The sequence below is a fragment of the Protopterus annectens genome, chromosome 10.part0 (assembly GCF_019279795.1).
Source record: "Protopterus annectens isolate FY-2018-M chromosome 10.part0, PAN1.0, whole genome shotgun sequence".
Lineage (NCBI taxonomy): Eukaryota > Metazoa > Chordata > Ceratodontiformes > Protopteridae > Protopterus > Protopterus annectens.
The window spans coordinates 545,665,375-545,683,423 of record NC_056744.1 but is presented as its reverse complement, the minus strand read 5'-3'; the positions used below and the strand labels follow the sequence as shown (position 1 = coordinate 545,683,423).

At 43.8% G+C, this 18,049-nt stretch overlaps 1 protein-coding gene across 1 annotated transcript in view; it reads right to left on the bottom strand.

Moving 5' to 3' along the window:
- LOC122813218 (coiled-coil domain-containing protein 190-like) overlaps positions 1–18,049 on the bottom strand; it is a 199,291-nt gene that overhangs the window by 115,983 nt on the left and 65,259 nt on the right. The gene's annotated exons all lie outside the window — the stretch shown is intronic.

Sequence of the window (18,049 nt, the reverse complement as noted above, 5' to 3'; positions counted from 1 at the left end):
TACATTAATTACTGGAATGACTTTTAAGTATAGTTAACAGCAAGGTCCTGAAATGGTGAAATGTAAAACAAACTTTAGTATATATCAGTGAAACACAACACACAATCAAAATACCTTAGATCAGGTTTCTGTGGTTAACTAAATATACAGTGTCATGTTATTTTGTGTACAGATTATGCTTATCCAAAATGGTAGAGAATGACTGCCAAAAGCAGACCTCTGACATTAAAATTAGTTATTTTTGCTTTCAGCCTTCTAACACTGTTAAGATGTGAGCTTTAATTTATAAAGAACTAATGAAGTGTTAAATTATTTTAACTTACTTGTGCTGGCTTTGAAAACCATTCATTCTGATTTGGTCTCATCTTAGATTCCAGTGTTTCTTTTGGCTATCTACCTGGAACTTACTTTGAGCATAAATTGACATAAATTATCTGAATTTCTTCTTTTTGAAGGTCTCTGCTCCCTGGAGAGTGGAGTAGTTTATGACTTGCAGCATACAGAATGTTTCTGTGCTGGATTATAATCCTATTGTTCTTTTCACAGGCGCAACATTTTTATTGGCTTTTTTCTAAAACTGCTATTGAAAGTTCAAGGAAATTTATGACAGCATGCTTTATTTTGTGTCAGTATCACCACTTTGTTCGAGGAAGATTTCAGACCACACAACAATTGGCAACACTGTTACAGATAACAAGCTGTCTAGACAATCCTACTTTGAAGTCAAGACCCATAATTAATTGAATAAATTTTGTTTGCCTTGGCTTCACAGTTTTGATAGTTTTGGTGGTTTTACGAATGGCCACATGAATCTGTTTATGAAACTGAAGATGAGGCTGCGGTAATTTCTGTTTTGCAATACCTGAAATGATCTAATTCTAACGTGTTCATTTATTTTTACGTCTTTACTGATGTTTTCATTAGAATAAGGATGGGACTAATGCCTTTGCTAAATGATAAATGCAATAAATCTATTTTTAGTTATTAATTTACCTGTTTGCAATTGATGGGAATTCATGTGCCATAAGTTTTTTTATAATACTCCTGGGATGCTCAGTAACAAACTTTGTCCAAATCACTCATCTACTGTTACTTCCCACCTCCCAGTTATGGTGCTTATGCTTAGGTAATGAATATTTATAACGTTTGTACAAGTATTCTTCATGAATATTCAATATGTATGTTGGCACCAATGCTAACAAAGTGCATACCTCTCATCTCTCTAGCATTTCACAGAATGTTTAGATTTTTGCCTCAAATTTCTGTTTTGTTGCTCATAAAATGTGAAATATAACATGGTATCAGGTCCGCAATGAGAGATGCTGAGCCACTCCAAAGCAGCTGCAGTTGTTGTCTATCCTATTTTTTTTTTTAATTGGGGTATCTGCAGTTACAACAATCCAGCTTTAAGCATTCAGTAGCTACTGTGCTTCCTGCATATGGCATCTGTCCTGAGAAAGGTCAGAAATAGTCAAACCCCAGGATTCATAAAGCTTGCGCCAGGTGCAGGCGTAGCGTCGGCGTTCTAACACCAAATATGGCTGCTGCGCAATCCAGGTACGAGCTGCTCCCATGTGCACTACCTACGTATGCTACACCCGCACAACTCCCGGGCCCTGTATGCTAATTACCCCATGTGCAACAGTGTAGCATGCAAATGAAGGTATGTAGTGATCCAGGAAGTGGTGCAGGTGTAGTGTAAGCATGCAGAAATGTAAACCGTAGAAAATGGTTTACATTTTTGCAAACATAAAATCGGAGTCATGACAGCCGACCAAACACATGTATTATATTGTGAATATTTGCCAATGGCTAAATATATAGCCATTGGCATAAAAAAATGTACAAAATATGAAATTAGCATTTAATATATATAGTCGCACTATCGCGACGTGGAAGTGCAGGGCAGTGGTGCACAAAGGGGATCGCAAGGAAAATATAAAAAGTATAGACTAAAACTGCAATGAAACACATATCACGATTTCCCCATAATAGTCAGTGGCAGGCATGCTACACCATACTATGGCGCAAGGGTTGCTAAGGGGCTGTGACAGTGTTATGACAGCTAGGAATTAGTAGGCAATGCCATGCAAATGAGAGGAGTAATAGTGAATCACAGATTCCCCACTGGTGTAAGGATGCACCTCACAGCGTAGCATTATAACACCAAGGTGTGCCCTTGAGATAAAGATGACATCAAGAAATGGGTGTGTCGCCATTGCTGTAAGCACATTGGAGCATTGCTAAACTGATTTGCCCCTAGCTAGGCAAAGCTGCAGGATAGGGGTGTGTTGAACTGGCCATAGCTATTCTTAGCTGAAAGTACACAAGGTAACCAAGTATGCATGTGAACGGAGATGAAAATGCGCGTAAACCCGGTAAATGGGTTTACACGGCGCGCACTGCAGCTGAAACAGGAAGGATATAGGAAAGAAATAAGGAAATGCTGCAGCAGTGAAATTGGAATACAAATGACTAATTAAAACCTAGGAGCCTACAGTGTGCCAATGACAACAGCTAACAAGGCTGCAAGCAGCTACCTGCAGAACAGGAAAGGGGAGGGGCTGTACTGCAAAGAAAACAGTAAAGTGTCAAAGCAGAACAAAGTCGATTTACAGTATATCAGTTACAAGGCACATTTTGCCATGACTGGGTAGGGAAAGTACAAAACAAGAAAGATGGCAGATGGATGCATGCCTGATAATGGGAGGGGATCCAGGTCTAAAAGTGAATTAAAGGACAACAGATTAATCAAGGCAGGCAAGCATATCTCCACAGTAAAGGCCCCACACTTGCAGTACTCATTGCAAAACCCATAATTAAGATACGCTGCAGCTGGAATAGCTCATACACACCCATCAGCAGCATCCATAGCACAATACTATAAAGTGTGAAAGCACCTCACACACATTTGTGTATTTCCATACACTCTGTACCAGTGGTGTATACAGATGGGGAACTTTTATTATGTACATGTTAGGGGCTGCCATAGCTTTGATCCACCAGCATGTGTTGGAGACTGAAGGTGGTGTGGAGGATGATGCACACGACCACCGCAGCCACCAGAGGAGGAGGAGAGTGTTCAGACCCAGGGTAACCTACCAGGGCCTACATGATCTGGAGATAGTAGAGCATTACAGGGTGGACAGGGACACCCTACAGCAACTTGTGGAGCTGTGCCGGCTATGCCTCAGAGCCAGAACAAACAGAGTGAAACCCATCCCAGTGGATACAAAGGTATGTGTAATCCTGAGAATACTAGCTACAGGTACCTTTCAAAGACCAACTGGGGATATCATGGGGATCTCGCAGGCATCAGCATCCAGGGTACTACACCAGTTCCTGGATGCCATGTTACCACATGCCAATGAGCACATATACTTCCCCCGAATGCAGGAGGAGTTGGCCAGCAATATGCATCTCTTCCACCATGTGGCAGAATACGTGGAGGTACTGGGTGCAATAGACTACATGCACATACACATCAAGTCACCACCCGGTGAGCAGGGTAGGTGCTACATAAACCGCAAGGGATACCCCTCCATCAACTGCCAGGTCATGTGCAATGCCCAGGGCAATATCATGGATGTGTGTGCTGGCAGCCCTGGAAGCTATCACGACTCCCACATCTGGCATGCCTCACAGCTGTATCAGTTATTTGCCAGGGGGAACATCCCAAATGGCCACCTGGTGGGGGATGCTGGCTATGCATTGGAACCGTGGATGATGCCTCCCATCAGAAATGCACACACACCCATGCAGGAATGCCATAATGAGGCACACACACAAACCAGAATCATCATAGAGCATGTGTTTGGGATGCTGAAATCATGGTTCCATTGCTTGGACATATCTGGTGGAGCCTTGCAGTACTCTCCAGGCACGAATGCCCACATCTTCATAGTATGTGCCATGCTACACAATATGATCCTGCGGAAACAGCTGCAGCAGGGACAGAATGGTGAAGGCCCTCACAGCCCACCACCATTGCCAAGGGCCCCACAGGCACAGAGGTACTCAGACCACGAACACCCTGAGCCAGCCCCAGTAGGCAGACGGAGGCATGCCCAGTATGCCCATGCTTTGGAAAAGAGGGAACGTATAGCACACACACTGACAATGTAGGCACCTAAGGACTGACACCTTTCTCCACCTGCATACACAGTAAAACTGGATGGCACACACACAAGACTACCTGTAAATTGTCATGTATAGGCAGTCTACTGTGTGCATCCAACATAGGCAGCCCTGAACTATTGCACACACACAAGTGTCATTGGCACAAGGTAAGTCAACACCTGAACATTAAATTAAGCTATCAGCATGTGCTGATGCTGTGTGCATAGATTCATAGGTATGTACTTGGCCAACTGCCAGAGGCCATTCATAAGTCCAGCCAAAATGTGTCAGCTTTTGCCACCCCATTGATTCATTAACTGTCCCTCTGTGGAGCAGAGCCAATGGCGGGATCCCTGGGGTGCATCTACTGTTCTCCATCCACAATTCAAGGTTTCTCTTGCAGAGTGCTAGTGAGGGGCTCTGTATAATGTAGTTAGGGATGTTGTTCCAAAGTATGGGGAGTGTCTGTGACAGGAATCTGTCCCTCCAGCATTTTCCAGTTATTGTTGTGGCAAGGTTCAGCTCACTACAGTGTGTGCCTCACTGTGACATGGATTCCCATATGGGGAGCATATCCATTAAGCCTGAGTTTGACATGGCTGTGTTGGCCAGCAGAGATCATCTCTGGGTAAACAAGATGCCACCGAGTAAAGCAGAAGTTTAGTCAGTCTGGCTGCATAGGCCATATGTTGGAGGGCAGTATTCCCCTTGGCGAGGTACATTCGTGGACCTCCCAACTGTTGGAAGTGTCTTCTGAGGTACATCCCAAATGGGTTATTATACCCTATGATGGGACTGATGAGTGATGAGTAAAGGGGCACTATAACCCCAGTATGTCTAGATGAGAATCCTTTAGTAATCAGATGGCCTACATAGAAGGTTGCCCTAACTACTGTGGAGATATGATTGTCAAAGGGGAGATCACTATCTACCTTAGTCCCCAGATACCCCATTACCTTGTCCGTATTAAAATGGCTGCCACTTATGTGTTAATATGTGGGTGCTTAATATTCCACAATAGAATGATCATGCAGTTAGTGGCACTTTGCTGGAGGCCATGACATTGACACCCTGTGACATTCTCTGGGAGGCCCCTTGAGGGATGTCTGTGTCAGCTGGACTATCAATCATGGCTCCCAGTTCGCAGTCATTGCCATACATGGTCTGCCGTAGTCCTCCTCTGTTTGCCTGTACCTCTGAGAAGTATATGCCAAACAGTAGGGCTCCCAGGACTGAGTCCTGTGGGACACCAGTCGTGACTGGTCAAGAGGTGGACCTGGAGACCGCTAGTCGTACCATGTGGGTTCTGTGTGTAAGCCCGTTAGCAACCCAACCTGTGATGTATGGGTGTATGTACAGGCTGGTGTGTGTATCAATAATACCTGAGTGGGGCACAGTGTCAAAAGCCTTGGCGAGGTCCAGGTAGTATGTGTGAACCACCTTCCCCATCATCTAATGTCTTGGTGACTGTATGTAAGACGTCAAACAGGTTCAGTAGGCATGAGCTGCACTCAACCAAGCTGACCTGGGTTGGGTCACGTGTTCAGAGGTTACCAATGTCTTTGTTAATGAGTGCCATGAGGATGCGATCCATATCATTGCAGACCAGGCTAGTCAGGCTTATGAGGTGGTAGTTACCATGATCAGTTGTGATTCCACCTTGATGGAGTGGAATAACCGTTGCCACGTGCCATTGTATGGGCATGTAGCCTGTGGAGAGGCTAAGGCTGGAAAGCTTAATTAGGTGGGGGGTCAGGTTGTCTTGTACAGTTTGCAAGATGCAGTCTGGGACAACATCTGCCTCCACTGACGCTATGTTCTGCTGTTAGAGAGGGCCATTTCCACCTGTGTGTCTCTGATGTGTGGGATACTGTACCTTTCAGGTAGTGTTGTGGGCTCTTTAGGGGGTGAAGTATGCACTGAATGTATCTGCAAGGATGTTGACAATATCAGTAGGGTCAGCATATTTTGTGCTATATTTCACCGGCACAGTGCAAATCTGTGTGTCACCACTTAGATCCTTGACATAGCCAAAGAAGGCTTTGTGGTTATCTTTCGAATCCTTCCGTATTATCCTGCTGATGTTAGCCTTGGATGATGTCATGAGGGACCTATGTATCATACTAATAGTGGTCATGGATGTCTGCCCTTTGTGGGATTTGCTGTTTGTCTGGAACACTGTCCTACTTCTGTAGTATAGCCTGTTTATTACAGAGGTCCATCAGACTGGTGGCCTTGTCTAGGATGAGTGAGTCTTGGTTTATCAGAGATGGCACGATCTATACATCCATGTAGGTGCTTATAGACTGCATTTGTAAATCTGTCTTTATCTTGAGCAGTGTTTCCCCTTAGTGTGGGGGCTGTGAAAACCCCCCACCCCTGTCACTAGTAGTGTAAATTTAGCTGTAGGAAAAGTATACACTGTGGTATCCGTGGGTGGGGGAGATGCTAGGGTGTGGAAACAGTGAAATAGTTCATGGTCAGATCTAACCAGTGACTGGTTAACCTCCACTGTGGTGCACCTATTGCCCTTGTTGGTGATGACCACTTCTAGTATGTTTCCACCCCTCATTAGGGAGGTTACCACCTGATACAGGGCATATCAGGTGATAAGTTCCAGGAAGCACTTGGCCTGGAAGTGAGTACTGGAGTAAGTTTCCCAGTTAATGGTATGGTAGTTGACATCGACCAATGCCAGGGTATGCGTTAGGACTGTCATGTTCTCCACTGTCTCCAGGTAGGTGGAGTGGTGGTCCTGGGTCATGGAGGGTGATCCATAGCAGGCCACAGTTTGCATTGCAGTTGTGGCTGATGTTAGCTGCACATGGATGATCTCAGAGGTATTATGCTGCCCCACTAATCTGGAGGTGTAGGTATCCCTGATGAATATGGATACACCCCCCTCCATGTCTGTGTCAGTCCATGTTCTGTGGCTGAAATGTGTGGTATGGGTTGTAGTCTGGTAGTGCTGGTGTGCTCTCAGGAGCCTTAAGACAGATCTCAGTTACTGCACAGATGTTGATGTTGTCCATCCTGAGGAGTGCTGTGAGTGCATGCATGTTGTGATCACAACCCCTGGTGCTGAGTAGCATAACCATCATTGATTCTGCTATTGTGCTGTTTACGGAGCTGGTATTCACCTTTGAGACTCTCCTAAATAAGACACCATGGGGGCGCCAATAGTCTTGGCCAGTATTCCAAAGCCTAAGGCTGACACATAGGCCGGTATGGTATTGCTGCATGCATGTTCCCCATCTGTGCTTGTTTTTCATCTCTCTTGTAGGTAACCTACTGGTAAGCAATAGAAAGCATTAAACTTATACAAGTCTTCTAGCTTCCAAGATAGGCTTTTGGAGTGACTAAGCATCAGTGTTCTGTATGTTCTTGCTGTACTTAACTGTTTCCTGACTACATGGTGATTTCTCACTGTATATTGTGATCTGAAGGTCTGTTTATTCACACATTATGGCTGTGATGGCCTGCACTTTAGAGGTTCACAGAGAGCCTACTACCTATCTGCCCATGGGCAATTAGAACCATACCTACAGTGTGTTGGCTTTCTCCGCACCATTGATGAAGTAACTGAGCCTCTGTCAAGTATAGCCAAAGAAGCAATTCCAGGCAAAGTTGCTGGAAGCTGTTGAAGACTGGGGTTGTGGAGGGTGATTGGGGCACTTAGTGATCTAAAGAGGGCATGTTAATGTGACAATTCAACACCATTCAATTTCCCCAACAGGTCTCGCAGCTATCAAACTGGACAGGCTCCCCCACCCCCTGGCTGTATGGTTCTGGGACGCATGATCCCAGGGGTGTATATTCAGTTACCCATTCACACAACAAGGTTTCCCTTGAAGTGTGTTAGTGAGGGGCTATGCCTAATGTAGTTAGGAATGTAATGTATTGTCTCACAGTACATTTGTTATATGTTGTTATTTCAAGAGTAAGTGAAGCTCAGTGGGTTTGGGGGCCTCCGCCCTTTGCTTAGCCTAGCTTACACATAGAAATCATCTAAATAGGAAATAGGCAGAAGCAACGTTAATGTCAACAGTGCAATGGTTACAGCATCTGCATAGTATCTGTGCATTCAAGGTCCCAATCCCAATAAAGGCAGGGATGTTTATCATGTTCAAAAGTATACCTTAACCACAGCTTGCATATAGAGGTAGTAATCGTCTGTATAATAAACATTCGAAACACCCATATAAACCCATGTGTGCTGGAGAGTACAGTCAACAGAGAATGTAATGTTACGTAAGCACATAGTTAGGCGTTACTTCACTGACATGTATATATCCTGAGTAGTTAATGGATGTGGCTATGTTTGCGCGCACAGGTTATACGTTACAAAGTTTGTTTAACTGTGTTTAACCGCTGCTATAATGTCACACAAACACTTTTAAACATGCTTACAACTGCTTAAATGAGCCTTATTCTGGAGTAAAAAACATTTGCAAAGCATCGCAGGTGTTGAACCCTGGACCATGCACACTATAGTCATGGGACTTACCACTAAGCCATCTGAGGTGTATACATGTTTCACGATCTTGAGACTACACCTTATACCATATGCATTCCACTGTAATGATCACAGATGGGACAGTCACTTTGTGTACATATGTACAGTACATTGTAATGTACTGTAGTTTGTGAACCAACACATTCCAGTCTATATATGTATTACTGTTACAAATTAATACGAAATGTATATATATATATATATATATATATATATATATATATATATATATATATATAATATGCATGCCAGTGATGTCTGCATATATATATATATATATATATATATATATATATATATATATATATAATACAGTTACATCAATAGCCATATATATATAAACATCTATGAACACACTTCGTGGCACAGAAGCACTCCAAAGGAATTGGAGTGTACGCAAAACACATGCAGCTCTGGTATTATAACTATTAATATTAACCTAATTCACCATAGAAGGGATGGCTGTTGTGTATGTGAAGATTGGGGTGGGGGAGGAATGATGGGTAATGAAATTATGCATCAAGGAGGGCCTGGGTCGGATGTTCAATAAGTGAATTGGAGGGGTATACATGGAGTATGGGAACAATATAAAAAGGACACAAAATAAGAACCTTTCTCATTCATCTATGAATCTGTCTATGAACCTATAATACAGCCTGTCATGTCACATTGCAACACCTAATTTCACAAACATATGAACATATGAGCATTAACATGTATCAGACATATGTACACCAACTGACTGTCACATTTGTTTTAGTAGTGAGGAATGCCTGTAGTAAAATGTATATTCTAAACACCATAGCATTTGTACATATCTCAGATGCCTTAGTGGTAAAGTCGGTGACTGTGGTATTCATGGTCCCGGGTTCAAGACCTGCAAGGGCTGCTAAGTTATTTTGAGGGCCAGAATAAGGGCTGTTGGATGCAGGTGGATTAAAGCACTCTTAAGCAGGTTTCCACGGGTTTGCGTGATGATAGGCGGCTCAGAAACATGGTAAACGAAGAAGCGCTTCACAGCTTAACGTCACGCACAACACAGACGAACCTGCTTACAACCGCTTAAATGTGCATATTAAGACTACTCAGGAACATACAGAGCAGAGCTGGATTTCCCTGAATCGGTCAATACAGGCCTTGTGTAGGTCCTATGATCCTGTTATTTGGGTATGTTTGTAGGCATTGCATTAGGTGGACATGTCTAATGACATACATGCCACATGGGGTGTTGTATGATATGATAGGTGTCATGGGTGACCAGTAGAGAGGGAATATTACCTCTGTTAACATAGATATCAAACCTTATGTACTGTTAGCATGCTATCTGCCATGTGCATGTGTGTAATGACTGTAGCCACCTGTATGTAGAAAGGATAACGAAAGCTATGGTAATGTCATTTATGTTGTATGAGTGTGGGATGTACATATCCAGGGCAGGTACAGTTAGGTTATATCCAACTATGAGGGTGTTGTTTACTGGTGTACAGCAACAGTCGACTGTGTTAATGCTGACAACATCTGAAAGACCCTGGTATGTGTACAACTGAGCTGGTTACAAACAGTGGTATTATTGCATTGCATAACTCATTATGCAGCTGTGTCTGTACATAGGTACTTTGCAAAGTTGATGTAGGCCTAGGTACAGTCCACCAATCGAAGGTTATCTGTTGGTCTACCATACTATGTCATAGCACATATGGATGTGTGTTGGTAGTCTGGGGACAAGGTGGTGGATGTATATGAGGATACAACCTAGAATGCAGCGTTTGCCACTGTCACCTGTACCTGGCTCATCTGTGATGATTTATGTCGGAGTAGTGGTATTTACATGTAGTAGCCTTTATGAATATGTGGACACCACTACCAGGAATGGTCCATACCACTGTTATGGCCCACATGTCTGGATCCGAGTTATATGGTGGTAGTGCAATTGTGCACTACAGATCCTTCAGCCAGGTGTTCCTCACTGCACAGATTTCAGTATTCCCCATTGTAGGTTCTACATTGAGCAAATGGATTACTAAAGCCACACATCTAGCACTGGTTAGCATAAGCATCCAATGCAATTGTCTTGTAGGTGTCAGGGTGTTACTTCTGTGTGTAGGACATTTGCCTTGGAATGCGACTATATGGGTAAATGCAACCTAGGTCTTATCCACACACATGTGAAACATGGATGCATGTGCTCTGTGCTGAAGGCTTGTCATTCAGTCATGACAGCCCAGAATGACAGACACTGGACAAACTCATAATAACAGCTGGACATTGGCTCATTGTTTTGGTCTAGCAGTTGCCACTCATACCATGACATCACTGCGAGTGGCAGCAATGTGCTTGGTAGCAAATGCCTCATGTAAGGTGACGGACAGCAGCAGAAATTGTGTATATAACCAATGTGAGATATACTTAGGGTAGCAGTCCTGCTAATAATGACAACTACTAACACAGCCGGGAGAGGTCATTTTGATACCTGCACCTCAGTACCATTACACAATGTGGCTCACACATTATGCTTGCACATGCCACTGTTCCATGTATAATGCCACTGTTCACAACCTGCTATCAATGTAAGCCTTTCAGGGCAGCAAGGTGTGTGACACATGCTGTAGATAGCATCCGCCTGTGTGTCCCAGTTAACCTACTGTCTGTCACGACCACACATGTATGATTGTGTATACTTAACATATGTATGTCAGTACTTCATGTACATGTATGCATGTGTATCACACAGCACAGAAACAGATATACCATTTACGGGCCACATACAGATATCAGGTAGTAAACCAGTATGATATGCATATATACTGACAGGTAAGATGCAAATAGCTGTAAACCTGTGTGCTTACAATAGGAGTCCATTACAATGTGTTCTGTAAATGTAAGTGTATGAGCATGCACACTGTGGCCTTCTGTGGTTAGAATCGGAGTGCATCCCAAACAGCCCTGTGCTACTAAGTGTATGAGCGTACCCACTGCCACCTTGTGTAATTTGAGTCAGTGCATCCAACAAGCCCTTTGTTACTAAGTGCATGAGTATGCCCACTGTAACTCTGTATAGTGACAGTAGTTGTCCATTCCACAGATGGGCATAGTTCAGTTCAGGTTCCTGTTGTGCTACAACTATACCTCTCAGGCCTACCTATGTACTACCTGCAGAAGATGTGTCTTGTTTGTGCATACAGGTTGTAATGGGCACCTACTTTAAAAATACAGGTTTACAGCTATATACTTCGTGACTGTCAGTCTCCCTGTTGTTGTCCTCAATCTTAGAAGGGCATTCTGACTGCCTTGGCTTGTGTAATCTCTGTGGCGCATCTTGTAACTGCGTAGTACTGTAATAGTTAGTGATCTGTAGAGAGGCAGGAGTTCTGATCCCACCACTGGCAACTGTGTTCAAGTGTGTGACAGCAAATGGCTGAGTGTGTGTGTCAGCAAATGGCTGAGTGTGTGTGCGTGTCTCAGCACATACCTGAGTGTGTGTGTCAGCAAATGGCTGAGTGTGGCTGTGTGTGCGTATTTGTGTCTGCATCCTGTCATGACAGTGGGTTTTGCTGCATTCCAAAGAGATACCACCTTTTGCACCTCTCTCGTCCCCCCTCCCCACTGCAAGTAATCAGTCCTGTGATGTCACCCAGCTAAGAAGTGGAATCAGAATAAGTGTAATTATATGTGTTCTGTGGCACATACCCCAACTGCATACCACTGTACTAGTTACCTTTACATAGGCAAGACGTGTATGCACAATACTGGCAAGTGTGTGCATGTTTGTGTGTGTGACTACCCTGTAGCCAGGCATACACATATGTAATGTCTTTTAGCACACCATGGTAACCATCTGTGGTGACTGGTGTCTACAAAGTATTACATAGTTAGGAATGGTAAAGAATACACAGTCAAGCACGACTACAGTTGGGTATGTTATTTTCCTGTGCCACTGTCGAGCAATGACACAGAAGTGGTCGCCGGGGTGTAAGTCCATACCCATCATTCCTTCACCCAAGCTCCACAATCCCCGGGATAGATTACATTAGCCATCATTCCCCACCCCAAACTCCACATACACAACAACCATCCCTTCTCTGGTGAACTGATTAAGATTTAAATGTTATAACACAAGAGATGCCTCTGTTTTCTGAACACATCAGTTCCTTTGTAACCCTTCGGTGTCACAAAGGGTGTTCAGACATTCAAACATGTGTGTGTGTGTGTGTGTGTGTGTGTGTGTGTGTGTGTGTGTGTGTGTGTGTGTGTGTGTGTGTGTGTGTGTGTGTATATATATATATATATATATATATATATATAAAACTATAGCTGTGTCTGTGTATATGCATACATATGTATATATATATATATATATATATATATATATATATATATATATATCTTTGTGTGTGTGTGTGTGTGTGTGTACACATCCCGTAGGTGCATATATATATATATATATATATATATATATATATATATATATATATATGTATATGTAGTTATGACAGTTGTACAGATGTAGACTTGTCTTTGTTGTTTCACAGAGTACAGTACATTCAAGGGTACTGTACATATGTACACAAAGTGACTGTCCCATTTGTTTTTAGTACTGTGGAATACCTGTAGTAAGATGTGCATTATAAACTCCATGCAACAGGTATACAACCCAGATGGCTTAGTGGTACGTCCAGTGACCTCAGTATGCATGGTCCATGGTTCAAGATCTGCAAGCCTTGTTGATACTGTCAATTAGGACTGAATAAGACACTTTTAAGCAGTTGTAAGCAGGTGTAAATGTGTTTTCGTGAAAGTAAGCAGCGGGTACACGCAGGTAACAAACATGTACAACTCACAGTACACTTGAAATGCCCTTCTTTGGCAATCCTGCTGATATCACCCACCAACGAATACACCTCTGGGACTGCTGTAACCCAGTAATCTCCATGGCATGTGCTGTAACTGCGTAATGCTGTAGTGTGAGAAACTAGATTGGTAGGTGTTCTAATCCCAGACAGTTCAAAAAAGTAAAAAGACCAGCGTACAATGGCACCAAAAAATACTTTAATAAAAGTATCCTTAAAAAACAAACCAGTTTCGGCTGTATGGGTACAAAGCCTTCATCAGTGTTTCTTTCTACTTTTTTGAAGTGCCTTTACCTTTATTGAGACCATGCAGCTGCCGTACTCGCGGAGTTTTCTGTAGTTTCTAATCCCAGGCAGGCCAACTGTGTGTGTGTGTGTGTGTGTCTGCCTGAGAAAGAAACAATGCTTTTTAGAGTATGCACACTCTTTACAATTCACATAACCACCTTTGGCAATTCTGCTGATGTCACCCATCCAGTAATACACCTCTGGGACTGCTGTAACCCAGTAATCTCCGTAGCACATACTATAACTGCATAATGCTGTAGTGTGATAAACTAGTTAGGTAGGGGTTCTATTCCAAGATATGACAGGTGTATGTGTGTGCTTGACAGTCAGAACCTGTGTGCAGGTGGCTCTGAGTGTCTAACCACTGGACACGTTCGGGAGCGGATTTTGTAGTTTTCCTATATGGTGTCCATATTATATGTCACAATGTCCACCTCATGAGGAGTACAGATGTCAATCAGGCAAGGGACTGTGTTGGCAAGCCATACCCCTACATCTGACAAAAGGCCTGGTGAACAAAGTATGCAACCCTACTATTACCTGGAATACGGTCTGAACCCATGTGTCATGCACAAACACACTTGCCTAGAATATCACACTATGTTGCTAGTACCCTGCACATTGATGACAGATAGTAGGCATGGTGTGATTGCAGTGGGCTGCAGAGGGCATGGCACCCTGTCCAGCAGTACAATAGGCACATAAGTGCGGACAATGTACCTTCACTATGTTCACCACTGGATGCCTGAAACATATGTGGTCCTATCAAATGTGATCGACAGAGGCCATACAATGCCTTACACATGTGCCCTGACACCAGGGAATACCTGTATCATGCTATCAATGCAGGTGCAGGGTCAACCTGCTGTCTATAAGCAGGTCATATCACACCAGGCCAGTATTGGCATATCTGAGGATAACAGTCTGTGTACACAACATGTGCCAGCCAAACTAGATACACTTGTACATGTCACTGTACATTATTGTGGGACATGCACATCCCAGGCAATGTCCATGTCAAGGACTGTCAAACACAGACATGGCATGCATTGCAAAGCAATGACCATACACAATGGCAACCAGGATGACAGGACAGTTCATACAATACCCATCTGTGTGGGACATTGCAGACACTACATGAACCACACTGCACACCATTGTCGGGTGGCAAGATGCCAAGGATTACTCCTAACCTAGCCTTGTACAGCCATCTTGCCCAGCCAACCACTACACACCCATGAAGCAATGCACACATGCATGTCAGTACTGGCACCTTCTGTCTCAGTGTGGGGTATGATGCTCCCAACCACAGTCGCACCCAGTATAACTCCCATTGGCATACCGACTAATGTCAGACACGTTCACATGCCCTAGCTCATAGAACCTCCGGATATCCCCTGTGGTGCATGTAGTACCTGTGCATTACTGCAGTGTGGCAAACTAAGTAGTTAGGAACTGTATTTGTGGATCTGGCAAAGTGTGGCAATGTGTCTGAGTCCCTTAAAGAGTGTGGTTGTGTTGACAATGACATCCGTTCATGTGGACATCCATGTGTGCTACACTTAATGTATGTCTACTATATCTCTGTTGCAGATGTCGCTCACCAGCACACATATATGTTCTTACAGCACACCAACATGTCAGCTTTGTGGCACATGGAGTAACTGCATGCACTCTTAATAGTAATAGCTAGTCAGTCAGGGATTTGAACCCATGTACTGGTAGGTGACAGACAATGCTTAGGTTTTAGTTTCCATGCCCTTCTCTGATGTACTTTGCCTCTGTCTGTCCCTCCCACACACTCTCTGGTGGATGTGGAGGTGTACACCTGCTCAGCAGCTGCTTGTGTTTTGTAAGTGATGGTCATGATCAGGTGATGGCCTCTGTACCTATTGCAGTCCTCCTCTAGCTGATTGCATGTGGAACAGCTGTGGTGATGTTCCCATAGCCAATCACATGGAAACACAGTACAATATCTAGGAGCATCATGTTGGAGTTTGCCCATGACAGTCACTGTGAGTGGAACCTGGATCTGGTGTTTGGTAAACAGCATCACAGATGATATCTGGATATTCCTCAAACAACATACACAGTAGAAAATAGCCTAAAGACAGGAGGGTAATGTGCCAGACATGACTACAGCATGTAAGTGTAGCTATGCTTCATTGAGACTACTGCCAGTTTAACAAGTTGTGTGTGGTAATGGCTATTATGCATGTTTTAAAACTGACAAGACAGTGCTTTGTTTGTGAGGGAACCCCCATCTGTAGGGCCATCTGTGGACTGGTCATTATGTGGAACCATTTGTTTCCTGTGTTACTCACTGAACACACATCTGTGAACTGCAGAAGCATAGTGTGAGGACTGCAGTCAGTACATGGTGATAGCGATGAGAATTACTGCCATTGGATCCCTGATTGGACATATGTCACATGAAACAGTGATATGACAGTCACTGTCTGAGGTTCTCAGTGACATGCCAATGATGGGCCATTGTTCATAGCTGCCATCACAAGTCTTCTACACTTTGTACAGATGTCATGCAGTATGTATGCATGTGTTGTGCTCCCTCTGCAAATGTATACCATCTGATGTGTTGGGTTGATGGCCATATCTATGCATGCTGTTATAAGTAATCCTGAATGCTGTTGACTATTACTAAGCCATATCTGTGTAAAAACTGCAACACCATAAGCTGTATGGGTTTGGAGGTCCTGACAGAACCTCCTGTCCCACTTCAGCTGGCCATGGCACTAGGCACCAGCACATCTGGGGCCCAGCCTTGGACCTCCACCTCTGTTGGCTCTGCACCACCTTCTGGTGGAACCACCACTAAGGATGGGGCTTGTCCCCCTGGGAGCAGGTCCAGACAAGAACTTCTCTGCTGTCGTACCATCCCGGACATGGTGCATAGGGGGCTCAATAAGGGGTTTTGAGGCCAGATACACAAGCTTGAGGGCAGAGTGTCACATCTACAGGGTGAGTCTGCCTCTCCTAGACAGCCCCCAGCACAGCCACCTTTGCAGCTGTTTTGGTGCAATGATGGCTGCCCATGGCTGGGGACCTCCGTCCCACTGTTTCCATCTGGAGGCTCATGAGCTTGTGACTGCTGAACACCCCTCCCCGTCCAGGGTGTATCCCTCTACATGTGTCATATACCGACCCTGTATACTGTCTTGTCTGTCATCCTACCCAACCTATCCTCCACGGGCATACCTACTCTCCTTCCCCCACATCCCACTCTCACCCTACGGAAACAAAAGGCCAATCAGTTCCTAGAACAACATTTTCCCCATACATAGCTGTCCATTTCACACACGTGTCCACTGGACACATGTAACCTTTTTAATATTCATCACAACATACTCCAACCCCTGTCTCTCAGGCACATGATCCTGGTATGCACATGACTCCTAAAGGTTCCAGGTACATGTGATTCAGATGGCCCCATTGTACACACGACACTACCAGTCCCTCTATGGTTACACCATTTACCTTTTTCATGATGAAGATGTCGCACACAGCACCTTACAAGAGTACTGTTCTCACATAATGATTTGACAGGAACTGTTGTGTTAATGCAAATAAAATGCACAGAGTGATGTGTTTGGCCAATGTACAAATGTTTGCATGTATTAATGACATGTCTGCCTGAGGGAGTCTTGATATTACATAGGACAACACCACTACATAATACAGGCGTTGCTGGTGTTTCCCTTTTCATTCCTTTGTAATGCTTTGTTGTCACATGGGATATTCTTGATATATATATATATATATATATATATATATATATATATATATATATATATATATGTATGTATCTATATCTGACATAAACACATACACATACATCTACATGATGGAATACATTTCCTATACTGTTGAATGACTGTGCTGGATGATATGTTTGTGATAACATCTGATGTCTGTATATCTGCTATGGCTTAGTAGTAAATCACATTAGCTGTGTGTGCAGGGTCCTGGTTTCGAGCCTTGCAGAGGCCGATTATTTTTCTGCTGGGCAGAACAAGGCCATTGGATATGGAGTGATTAAGGCACATTAAAGCAGTTGTGTTTCTTACACTCAGTTAGCCTCTACATTGCTTCACCAGTGTGATACTTGCATACCGGTGGCCAAACAGGCTTACACCCACTTGCTCCCGCACTTGCAAATGCGCTGCATTTGGTGTTTGCATCTGACACTCACACCCCTGGGTGGGAGTGAGGACTACGATATTACCTTGTGATGCCTATTACATCGGATTACATGCCTACA